At 43.5% G+C, this 13,203-nt stretch overlaps 1 protein-coding gene and 1 pseudogene across 2 annotated transcripts in view; both read right to left on the bottom strand.

Annotated features, from left to right (window-relative positions):
- ASCC3 (activating signal cointegrator 1 complex subunit 3) overlaps nucleotides 1-13,203 on the bottom strand; it is a 2,962,611-nt gene that overhangs the window by 1,915,635 nt on the left and 1,033,773 nt on the right. The window lies entirely within an intron of this gene.
- Nucleotides 5,642-5,765, bottom strand: LOC138460398 (U2 spliceosomal RNA; annotated as a pseudogene).

The raw sequence follows: 13,203 nt of genomic DNA, 5'->3' as shown, positions 1-13,203 counted from the left end.
ATGCCTGGTGAAAATGATTACGTGCAGAGTCTTATGCAAAGATGGAACTCCCCACGGTTTCATGGTCCCTATGACGTTATATTTTGCACACCAACTGCAGTTAAGGTTAAAGGATTGAAATATTGGGTGCATTTCTCAGATGTGAGAAGAGCACATGATAATACAACCCCTCGGAGTGAGCAACAACAGAGCCGAGAAATGGCAAGTGGTTAAAATAAGGATGTGTAAGTACAACAAAGTTAAAGAGATATAAGAGAATGGAATGAAAAAATTACAGTGCCTACCTTTCACACCATATATATATATATGTATATATGTGTACACACACACACACACACACACACACACACACACACACACTTCCTTTTACCTACCTTTCCAGTTCTCTGTACTTTTCTGAAATGGAGGTGTAGGAAGTAGAATTAGAAAAAAGTAAATAGCTGAAAAATGAAAGATTAATGCAGTAATAATTGTAAAGAATATACATAAAGAAATATAAAAAAAGTATTTTGCAATGTACTTAACAATTTTAGATCGCCCCTTCAGGTGGAAATATGACAGAAAGGAGGGCCCTCACTAACAACGATTCAAATGTAGATAGTGATAGAGTAGATGATAGGATAAATAAGTTCTATAATTATGAATGCAGGCTAGCATTCTCAGCAATAGTATTTTGTGTGATGTTATTTTTTGCTGCCTTATACTGGACGTTTTCTTTCATAGTTGGGGATATGAAAGAGGTGGGGTAAACCCGATACGCGAAGGCTCAACCCTCATATGGGCTGGAGTCACAACAATGTGGAAACATAATGGCTCTGTAAACGACAGTCTCACTACCTTGCATAAAAACCAAACTGTCAAAACCCCCGTTTCTACACTTGCTGCTAAGGGTTTAGGCAATGATAATGACACTAACGTCTATGATGGTGATTATTCCTGGTTCGGTGAGCCTGATCTGACACATGCTGATGCACATACAACTACAGAACCTACCTCACAAAGCACTGCAATGCACTTTAACCTTGATACCCCAATTACCCCAGACCCTCCAGTACCACAGTCTTGGCAAGTTGTAAGTGAATTAAGTGATGTAACATGGGCAGATATCTTTCCCATAAATTACCAGAGAGTGAAAATGATAAATAATGTGGAAGGGGGAGGAGGAGACGAAAACGGGGGGTGGGAGGAAAAAGATATATATATACCATCGCCTGGGATTAGATGAAATTGAAGACCGCCGCCACCCAGATCAATAAGTGGTACTCAGACATGAGTGCAACAGCAAAACAAGCAACGAATGAGAGCTGCTATGTCTGCTCTCTGATACCGCATGCCTCAGGTACACCTAAAATACTCATAACTCTAGAAGTGCCCTTGTCGGATGCCCAATGTTTAGTTCATCTCGTATTGTGTAGGATTCGGAGCACCTTCCAGTCACACACAGTTACAATAGAAATGTTGCAGAACGAAAAAACCTGCACGAGCAAGCCGCAAGGGGTGATTTGCATCAAAAAACCATTTCTTATTATCAAAGGGACACGATTCACAGAAATAGAGTAGTGAGGACTTACTGAAGAGAACTTTCAATGGGTCAAAGACACATGTACGGCAGTCTGGTCCCAACATATCGCAAAGCTCACGTGGGTCACTGCCCTTGAGAAGCCCATCAAAATTCAGAAGGAGTTGAGCACGAACTGTGTTTCCATGGCAAAGGGAAAATATGAATGGGCTCAAACAAACAATGCAACAAAACAATCATCATTCCAGATATGAAAAAGGGCACGGCAGCACTCATGGACATGTATTGGGTGTGTGGTAAGGAAGTATACCTGCATCTGCCAGCATCATGGAAGGGTACATGTGCCCTGGCCACCCTGCACTCAGCACTAATGGTGATCCCAGAAAGCCATATCCAAGGGGGAAGAGATTGGGCTGGCATATCGGCAGCAGGATATTCAGCTGACATAGCAGCAGGAGATTCGGCTGGCATTTCGGCAGCACCCCAACCAGCAACCACAGAGCCTTCCACATACAAACATTCTGTCTGAAAACGAGCTACAAGACAGAGTGTCCCGCAAAAGGAGGTTATCCAACTATATGTCTAGCGAATCATCTGACCTCCTCGCTGAAATTCCTGACAAATATAAGTTGTTCAATTCGGCTGAAACGTTTTTTGCCTCCCTCCAGGCGCCAGGACTTCAGGCATGGACAAACACCAAATAGCTGCAGATCATCCGTTGGGAACTGTTCCCACTAGCCAACGACACTGAAGAAGGATTCAATGTGATCAAGGTGGAACTCCGCGTCTTGCGTCTAATGACAATAGAAACCGGTACGTCCTCGGCCTTCTCACAGGAATGGACGGCAGTGTTTGCCGAAAAATCGGGAGTGCATGCTGTAAATTCGTACCTTCTGAAGATGCGGATAATGGGACCCTATCCCACGTCATCTCGGCAGTACACAGCCTAGAGGAGAGAATGCAGAAGGAAAGAGGAATAGAGCCGAGCAACTAGTTTGACAACATGTTCAACTGGATACCCTCATGGTTCAGCATCTTGATGAACATTTTTGTTCCAGCCGTTGTTTTTATTTTGCTATTTTTCTGTGTGTGCCAGTTGGGCATACAATGTTGTGCACAATCTATGCCTAGTTCAACAATGATGATGGTAACACAATGGACCAATCGACAACGGTAGCAACCATGATAGACGCTCAAATACAAACTGGGGAGTCGAATCCACCAAAGTTTCGCCTGACAGCTGTTTATCACCAGCATGGGGACAGGGTAGACAACCTATACCACACCACAATTAAAGAGCCAAGGGAGTTGCAGTGGTACAGGGAGGTATGGGTGGATCTAGATGGGGATGGGGTTACATATATGACATGCACACCTGATGAATATGCCAGAAGAGGTCAGAGACTAAGGGGTGTTTGTAGGGCTTAGATGCCAATAAAAGGTACACCAGCATGGGATGAGGCAGTACAAGATGCAGAGTATTATCGGAGTGAAAATAATAAAAAAGATTAGTTTGTTACTTTAGATGTAACGAAAGGGGGGAATGTGTGTGAGTGAGGGGTTGTTTAGGCCCCCCTCACACATTCAGCACAATGTGGGCCACTTGCTCGTACAATAGCGGAGAACGCCTCCATTGCCCGTATTCTAACATTAGCGTAAGTGGGGCTGTTGTTGGGGACACTTGGCTTCCATTTTGTGTACCCTCGACTCCATCTTTGGACTAGGCCTCACTGCGATAATACGAAAAGGCTTCTCTCCCCTCTGCAGTGCTGCGCACACCACGCTCGTGGCCCCCACCTTTTCTCACTCCGTCTGAAAGCTTCACAGCTCCATTTCTCATAGATGTACCGGGGACAATTGAAACAAATATACTAATGTAACATCTCACTTTTCCTCTGAGATCACTGTCCTGTGTGTGAACCGGCTCGAACCATGACTTGTAGCTCATCCATCTCCACAAACCCACCTCTGCCCTCTTACCCCGCTGTTGGAAAATTACTGCCACTATAACCATGTGCCCCTTAAGGTATTCTCTTGATGTACTAGAAGTGTGACCCTGCTGTGGAGCCCACCCCAGTGTACCCTCTACTAAAACCAGACCTCTGTCACAGTATATTGCACCCTAGAACTAACAAATGTCAGTGTGCCCCATGGTTGCTTTGATGCACATAGGCCCACCCCATGACCGATGTTATCACACCGACCAAGACCCCTAAGCCTGGTACTCCATAGAAGTCCTAATGAATGATGTTATGATTATATGCATGCAAGTTATAGGTTTACGAGGATTTACTTAAACGTATACGAATGATCATTGTTTATTACATGTCTAATGGTAGTTTTTCATGCTAGCTTAGTTAGTGTCCGCCCTACCTCACCATGACCTAACCCTCACCTCTCCTGGACGTTGGCAGCCGGACCACGTTACGTTTGCCCTCCCGCCAACGGACCAACTAATCCGGATGAAGCAGCGCACACGTTTCTATATGTATCCATGTCATTCTTCCAATCCCAAGTAATTGTAGTCACATATGTAATGGTGTCACTGATTTTGCTTTTCTCCTTGATAAGTTCATGTTTTTGTAATGTTTGCCAGAGCACTCTCGAGGCAGCAGAGTTCTCTGGATGCCAATTCTTTATAAAGAAAACTAACTCTTGCAACCTGTTCTCTTAGTCTCATTCCCCATTGGGATGTCTTATTCTTTGGTTATGCATGTGTAAAATGGGGAGAGTGAGCCTTTACAACCCCCACCAATAGAGCTGCACATACACTGGACAGCACCTTCTGCAAGAAAATGTCCAAGCAGCTTTGGTGATCGCCCTCATGTTGGAAGACCACATGTAAGATACTCACATCAATCATCTCTCTTCCTAAACCTATGAACCCCACCGACAACCACAGTCAAGAGATCATGTAAAAATATCTAACAGGACCTGACTGCAGTCCTGGACACCTCCAAGCAAGGGCTAAATGCATAGCTCCTCAATAAATCAGAAGAAGTAATCCAAACACAAATGGATAAACACCCTGTGCAAGTTACTACCCCTTGAAGAAACTCTTTCAACACTCGGAGGAAAAACAAGAAGCAAAATAATTCTTCTCAATAAAATAAGCTAAAGGATCGAAAAAAAAACCCAGAAGAAACAAACAATTATGAAAGAAAAAAAGATTGAAAAATTGACAAACTCTGCTATCAACAGCAACTCAAAATGTATACCCCTGAAATTAAATATCCCCAAAAGTCTTCTACACCAAGCAAAACACCCACAAAATCACACCCTAGGAAAACACTCACAAGATGAAATATTCCAACTGGTCAAGGAAATTGGGAATTATCCTGCATGGACAAACTCACGACTGTGTAAACACCTAAGTGATGTCATTTCATCCCTCTTTTCCAAAAAATAATCACAAAAACATAAGTATCTGGGTCAAAAGCAGGCACCTATGGACTATGAGAACACTCGTTATGGTTAGCTAAAAGCTTGTATTCAATAATATAGGTGTATCCCAACCGTGTAGCAAAATATAAAAAATAATAAACCTTATTTGTATGACTATCCCACATTCATTTATGGGTGTCAAATACATTATTCTGATGTCCAGACTCCTTATTTATATTCGTTTATGGGTAGTATTAAGCTAATGGAGGAAAATTCCCTATAACAACTTTCTCAATTATTCATTTGTATGAGCTTAGAACATGTGCAAGAGAAATATCAAATGGAAAATCATATTGTATTTAATTGACTTGTGTTATGAATAGTAAATAGTAAATGTTTTTTTAAGATAAAAGAATCGATACAAAAAGAATACAAATTACAATGTTACAAGTATAGTTTCTGAAACAAAACAAAACAAATCATCACAATTCGGATTCACTGGCAAAAGACTGTGCAGCATGCAACATGAAACAAATAAATTGCCTAATTATTTACATTGATCAAAGAACTTGTCAACCGGCCTAGTATCAATGGGAAACCATTTTCTGTTCTAAAGGTAACATATAGTCTTTCAATTGTAACAATAGGCAGGACTGTTCCAATATGTAAGGTAGATACTAATAGTTCGAGGATTTTCCAAGTTATCCTCTTTTATCTTGTGGCTATATTAAGCCTATATCTGGGTCTGTTGGTAAAAAATATCTTTGCCTAATATATGGTCCCCAGATAGAGGATGTATCAGATATTAAACTGATAAGAACAGATACTACACTTGATCTTAGCCAAAAGGCTGAGAAGCAGAAGCTTGTAACTTGAGGTTTTTACACCTGCATAACCTTACAAACTGACAGCATTTCACCAACACACTATGCCAGACATCTCGATATTTATCAACACAAGCAATCCGGAAGAATCATCACAACACCCATGCCCACTAGACATCCACAAAACCATTTTGGAACAACCCAAAATTCACCCACCTCTTCTGGACTCTATTCATCAGCTCGATTCAACAAGTAATCATTCCTTGATGCCTAAAAACGTCCTCCATAAAACTGTACCCACTAGTTGCCAATCTCCAACATTCCTTACCTGGCAAATCTCCTAAAAAAACATGTCAACAAACAGTTTGTGGAGTCTAAAAGCAGAAATTGCAGTTAAGATTCAGGCCTTTGAGAGGGGCAGACCCTTCCTCCAATCACTTATCTGAGACAACCTATTAAAAGAAAGACTTACATATCCGCTAGGACCCTAATCCTTCTGGACATTTAAGACTGCTTCCACACAATCAGCCACAACATCCTGATCAACAGACTAGCTAAGGCCTGGACGATACAGTTTTGAAATGTATTTCTTCATTTCACTCAGACAAAACACATCACATGCAACGTTACAGATGGATCCAGCCCCACTACCCTCCTCCCTTATTCAACCTGATCAACATACAAAGATCTGCCGTCTACAGCTAAGCAGATGACACTCAAAGTATACAAACCCACAGCAGACTCAATAATAGAACAATAAGTTCGGAGCAAGACCATTACCCTAATCGACTATAGGGTGACTAAGAACAGACCAAAGTCAAACAGAAATCCCTTGGTCTGATGAGATTAGAACCTGCCCTCTGCCCAACAGTAAAAAGACTTGGGTTTATTCTGGACAGTTTGACAATTCCAGGGGATTCAGTCACATCCCCCGAAGGAGGAGCTCCTTCCTGTGGGGCTAGGGAGATGAGTCCACTACAGAATTATCCCCCTAGTGGTGGCGGTCAGTGGGACCTCAAAGAGAGAGACTCCCCTCTTGGGGATAAGGACTCCCTTTATATTATCCCCTGCAGTCCATCAGTGCATTACTGACTAAGCAATACCCAGACTCCTCTTACATGTACTACTGTAATGTTATACCAGAAGAAAAACTTGGTTCTGTGACTAGCAAGAGTGTAGGAGGAATAAGGAATGCAAGTCTATTAAACACTGAGATGAAGAAGCTGATAAGAGGTATAATGAATGTGTCGCAAACACAAATGAAGGACTTTCCTGAGAAGCTGGTGAAGCCCCAGCAGTGATACATATGAAACGGCCCTCTCCAGTGGTATCAGGTAATATTATGGGGATAGGGGCAGCCATGAAAAGAAAAGGGTTTGGGGGTTGCGGGGGTGTCCCCCGCAAGTTCCATGCAATAATGTCCCCACAAAAAACGGCCATTTTTTGGCGATATTTTTGCATGGCGATATTTTTGTGGGGACATTATTACATGGAACCTCTCCAGTTCCACCTATCAATCATCCATGACTGATAAGCCACTTGACGTGACAAGAAAGTGCCTTTGGAGCTGGATACAAAGGGTTCCCCAGACAGATTTAGATAATTCTTCCATCTGTCTAATTCAAACTTTCTGGACGACCAATGCCCCCTCTTTACCTTTTGGCCTCATTGCCATTGTAATACCTATTTGCGTTCCCTGCCTATATCAAATAATTTGTTACCCTACTGCAGAGTACCTGGCACTGAACCTCGACTCAAAAAAAGAATGCAACTTGTGAGCTGCTGCACCTTACATACTCTCTACTTGTCTGATATTGAAAAATTGAATAATCGGCCCAGAGATGAGCACGAAGTTAAGGGATAATTTTTTTGCTGGTATACAGGTTTCCATGCAGAGTACATCTGGCCTAGCATTTCGGGCTTGCCTGCCACCACTGGTGGCAGTACCTGAATGATTTGCATATGGCTGGACCACTTTTGCAAAGATGCAGGCGGGCTTAAAAACAGTGGTGTGGAAGGTTGCCCAGAGCAGCGCAAGTGGGTCAGAATCATGCAAAACCACCCCCATCACTTTTTTGGTTGTAATACATCAAAGAATGCCACTAATGTCTTATAACTCTTGGAGTTTTCGTCAGACTGTCAGGAACCACATCACACTCACCCACATTTCCACTGCTTTAAAGACTGCTGTGCTCCCTGGGGGACTGCAAGGGTTAAATCTGCCAAAGCCTTTAGGCATGTGCCAGGTCATAATCATAATGCATCACAGCTATGACAACCATCTTCAGAAGCCTGCTCCCTCAAGTGCGTTTTGCTGCAACATAATTTATCTCACCTACTTATCCTGATCCTACAGAAAACTTTGTTTCATCCCGTCTAAACTTTGCCCTTCATGACTAGTCTCTTCTGCAACTCCCAGCCAAACTTCACTAATTTAATTCCTATCCCGATTCTATAGAGACCCGTCCACTTCCACTGGTGTCACCCTCCAAACCGAACACCATACTAAGTCTAGAATTGAAGGGGAATCTCAGCAGACGGGTGGTTGGGGGACTCTGGGGAAACTGTGTTACTGATTAATTACTTCTTGTCACTGCCCACAATCCCACTAGTTCCCACTGCACAGCTGTCCCCAACACTCAAACTATGCCAGAAATACGCTCCAGGGATAACGTTTGCTCCTGCCCTGTCTCCAACAGACCTGACCCACTTGCCTTTCAACGCACCTGGTTATCCCCTCAGGGGAAGGGGGTTGGAAGGCAAGGGTGTTCAGTGCCGACTTCCATCAGTTAATGGGAGTTATCACTCAGTCCAAGGCTGGCAAATGTGAACTGCCATCTAATACAAAACTTGGGGGAAAGCGCATACACAGAAGAGGACATTTTTGCATTGGGATGAATAAGTCCAATGTGGTGCTGTATAGTATACTTTAGGAGGTGTGGCTCCTGCATGGGAAGTCCAATGTTTGGTGGGCCTTTGCATGGTTCTGTATACTACAGGAACATTACATTACCTTTGCTGTGATTTTAGAAAGCCTATGTGAGAACATTGACTCCCTGCTTCAATAGGTTGACAAATTAACTGCAGCCCAGCTCAAATCCGTGCAGTCTTCAATTCATGTGATTCAATTCACAAAATGAGTAATTTACCATGCGTGAAATCCTACTTGGAAATGGCAGACTGCGACTTGAGTCCAACTTTACAGATGGCTTAGCAAACTATGGGGAGCGTTTGCTTTGGTTCTGTGGTGTGTTTATCTACAGTACAGTAAAGTCTGTTTTTCTGTGGAAGCCGTAACGGCCCTGGTGAATTGAGAAGGGTGAGGTTGTAACTTGAGGGGCTAAAAAAGTAATCTTACTTTCTGTGCAGCGTTTATATGCCTTGTTTCTACAACATAGTAATGGGTTTTTTGACATTCTAGGCTGTCACTTATGATTCAGATGTGATCAAGGAGAAGCTGGTGATGCATGCAAAACATCAAGACAGGCTAGGAATGTGCAAACATGTTCTTCACCAAAGAAACATCCATCATACTAGGACAATTCAAGATGATGTTGTTTTGAAAAAGAGGGAACTGTCTATTAAACTAAATTCAACATATCCAATGAAAGTCCATGTTTGGTAGAGGCCTCTCCAAGCATGGCCCAGGAGCCATAGACCCCTTTCCAGGAATAACAAACACAGCCTTCTGCAAGGAGTAAATGCTCTTTGCAGCACTGGCCCCACATATGAAAATGTATTATGCAGAGGGCACCCAAAAACGCAGAATAATAATGGACAATGATCACAAGCAAGGTTTATTGGAAAGTCAGAAGCTTTATTGAATCGGAACTCCTCGTGAGTCTCCACACCAAGTTCCAATTGAAGTGGTGTGAGAGTAGCTCACGGATTATTTGAAGCGTAATCATGAACCTATGAGGATGGGAGAGTTTCTTGATAGGTTCACAAAGTTTTGGTCAGAGGTATGTGATGAATCCGGTGGAGTCATCATTCATTTCCCAGTGGTAACCTATCCCATGTGGCCAGGGGATGGCAGAAGCCAACTGATCCTGACCCTGAGGTCACCCATATGAGGGAGCATCACATGGGGAGAGACAACCTCTGGGGAGATGTCACGGCTTCATCGGTTGAGACATGGTATCCCCCATTTTCCCTTCAATATAACCCTCCCAAATCTAATACCCTCATGGCCTATTGTCATACATCTACTCCTTCTCTTATGAAGAATAGCGAAAATCCTTTCCTCAGACCAACATTCCAACTTTGGTCTGCCTTGTGAAACATATGAAACCGCCCTCTCCAGTTCCACCTACCAATCATCCATGACTGGTTAGCCATTTAAAACCATGGATAATGTTTATACACTTTTTTTCTACTACTTGTCAAAACTGGACTTCCTTTCCAAGAATTACCAAAACACTGGGACTAGGAATAGGGATTGAGCAAGGCAGAGTGAAGAAGTCCACAAGTCTAGTGAGTGCTCTAGTTGTTGCTCGCATACACCTTGGTGCTGCTGCTGGTGGGAAAGAGCTTTGCCTCCACGTGAGGATCGAGAAACAGAAAGGCTGAAACCAGCATGGTGGGGCCAGGTGGCACAACGACCCTAGGCATTCGCAGGTGACAGAGCAGCAATTCACTTACCGGAACCTGGAACAAAGCAGAAGAGTCAAGTGGAAGCCACAATAGACGGGAAAAACCAAGAGGAAGCGGTCACGAGAAGTAATCAGACAAACGCTTTACCAGCTGACCATGGGAGAATCCAGGAATGCCAACAAGAGCCGGTTAGTTCACCCAGAGAGAGCGGAGACACTGGGTGTATGCTGGCAGGACAGTATACCAGGCAACTACAACTGCGTGAAATAAAGAAGTCCTGTGAAGGAACATCAGGACTAATAACAATGATTGGGTTAACCAGGGAGCAAAACCCTGGCAGAAAAGTATACTCAGTATCCTGAAAGAGAAACTGTTGTTTGTGAAACACAGAGTAAAGGGGAATACAGGGGAAATGAACCGCCCTCTGGAGCAAGGACCTTTATCCTTGAAGAATCTTTGTATTTTTCTGAACACTTTTCTAAACCACCCAAGTTTAAAGACATTTCCATCTTCACCTTAGAATTTAGTTTATAGTGCAACGGTCAGAATAGAACTTAGGACACGGGACAGTTTTTTTTTGGACATTCTGACAAAGACTGATCCTTAGTTCTGACTTAGGTAGGGAAATGTATCTTAGAGCAGGGCCAGAGAAGCATTTTCCTAACCCCTTTTATTTTCAATACAAGTCTTTAACCAAAATCATGACTAACCTGTGTCCGAGTTTCATTCCGGACTCTGCAAAGGTAGCTTAAGAAGGCATTTGTAGGGGGTTAAACAGCCGTGCTAAAAAAGCTAACACCAGTGATTGTTGAACAGAATGGGGCAGCAGCAAATAGGTGAACCTGTATCTGAAAATGCAAAATGTAATTTTTAAACATGTATTTCCAAATATATAATAGATAGTTTAAGGGGCATTTAATGATTGCAGTTAGTAATTATTTAAAAAAAAACTTACTGGGAAAGAGATGGACAGTGAGATGACCCAAGTGGAATATGAGCACAATACATTCTGGTGGGTGTTCGTATAACAATTATACAGTGTTCACATCCAGCCTCTCTGCCAACCCCACCAGACCTTGGATGTTCGGGAGGCAGGGCGTTTGGCCATTTTGGCTTTTGGCCATGCAATTCTTTACTTGACCAAAGGATAGGGGAAGATATCAGGGGTATTACTGTCAAAAAGAGAGGTATCATGTGGGGGGTAAACTGTCAACTTAAGCAGACAGTTTTTGAGGGTATGAGGGATGACAGGGGAGAGATTTCTCTACATGCCCAGTAAAATAAACACTGCCCATACACAAAATAACTAAATATTTATTATTGGAGAATAGGCAACACTACACAAAAGCAAAAGTAAAGGGCATTGGTTATGTATATGGTGAACATTTAGATATCTGAAATTGAGCTCAGTGTTTATATCCAGTATAGTCTTAGGAATTGAGCGCACAGTAAAAAAGTGTAAGGAGTGATGTTATTGATATTTGAGGGTGCTGGGGTTACAGGCAGGAAAGGCAGTGGTGGGACCTATAGGCAGGGTGTTCAGGGGAGGTAGGTGGTTACTGGGTTGACAGATAAATGAGTGGCATTAAAAACACTGTATGGCAGGCTGGGATTGCTGCTGGAGTGGAAGGCAGAGAAGGCTGGGAAAGAACGAAATGCAGGATGAAATCCACCTGGCCTTGGAACACTTGGATAGTGCCTTCCCCAACAGTGACCAAAAGCCACAAATAGCTCTGAGGATTTCATATAGGATTTAGTACGGGCAACATAGTACTTAAAAGCATGTACAACATATAAGGAGTGTAGTGCTGGGGATCCCGGGGAGCCGAAGAACACTGATAAAACAATTAGTTCATTTAGGTGGAAAGCAGATGGATTAGTGCATAGGACCACCTTGGACTTGTGGATGGTAAGGAAAGGCCTCTTGCAAGAAAGCCTGGATTTCACCCATTCTGCCTGCTGACGTGATGCGACTAAGAAGGCCACCTTCCAGGAGAAGAACTTGAGCAAAGCGCTGTGTAGGGGCTCAAAAGGAGGACACATGAGCCTTGTGAGGACCACATTCAACTCCCAAGCTGGAGCCCTAAGACTTGGTCAGCAGGAAAGCGCAAAAAATGCCTTTAAGGAACCCCTTGACCAGCCAGCTCCACCAAAGAGAAGTCTTGGAAGAGGAAAAGGTAGAATGTGATACTGACGCATGGTGCACTTCAATAGATGCATGTGCCAACCTAAATTGAGCTAAGGACAGCAGGTAAGGAAAGATGTCCTTTGGTTGAACGATAAGAGGGCTTAGCCGCGTGACGAGCACCAACAGGTAAAACGCTTCCATTTACTTTTGTAGCAGTCAAGCGTGGAAGGGGATCATGCCAGAAAGTTCCTGCAGCCTTGAGGGATTGGGATCGATCCAAACTCTGAGGACAGCAGCCAGGCCGTCGGGTTGAGAGAGGCTGGGTCGTGGTGGAGAACAGCACCAAGTCTCTGGATAGTAGATCTGGACGAGGAGGAAGTCAGATCGGTGGGGCAGAGGCTATGGACTGGAGGTGGGAGTACGAGATCTGTCTTGTCCACCCAGGTGCCACTAAGATCATTCGGCACTGCTGCTGTGTGCACTTTTGCCACCGGAGGGAGCTGTTCCTCCCAGGGGAGTGAGAAGGCATTCCTTTAGGATCTCCAGAAGCAGGAACCTGCTGGCAAAAAGTGCACACTTCTTGTTGTGGATATTGGCAAACAGGTCAATGTCTGAGGGTACCCCAGCAATGGAATATTTGGAGAAGCTGGGATCGGTGTTGGTTTTCCCCTGTAAGATGGTGATTTGTTCCTATACTCATATAATGTTGCATACAAAGGGACTTGTAGGATGGTGATAGGGACTGATGGGAAGGT

This window comes from Ambystoma mexicanum, chromosome 4p (assembly GCF_040938575.1).
Source record: "Ambystoma mexicanum isolate Mex_15411 chromosome 4p, UKY_AmexF1_1, whole genome shotgun sequence".
In the NCBI taxonomy this organism is placed as follows: domain Eukaryota; kingdom Metazoa; phylum Chordata; class Amphibia; order Caudata; family Ambystomatidae; genus Ambystoma; species Ambystoma mexicanum.
Note: the sequence above shows the minus strand (reverse complement) of the source record. Positions and strands in the feature narration are given on the sequence as shown.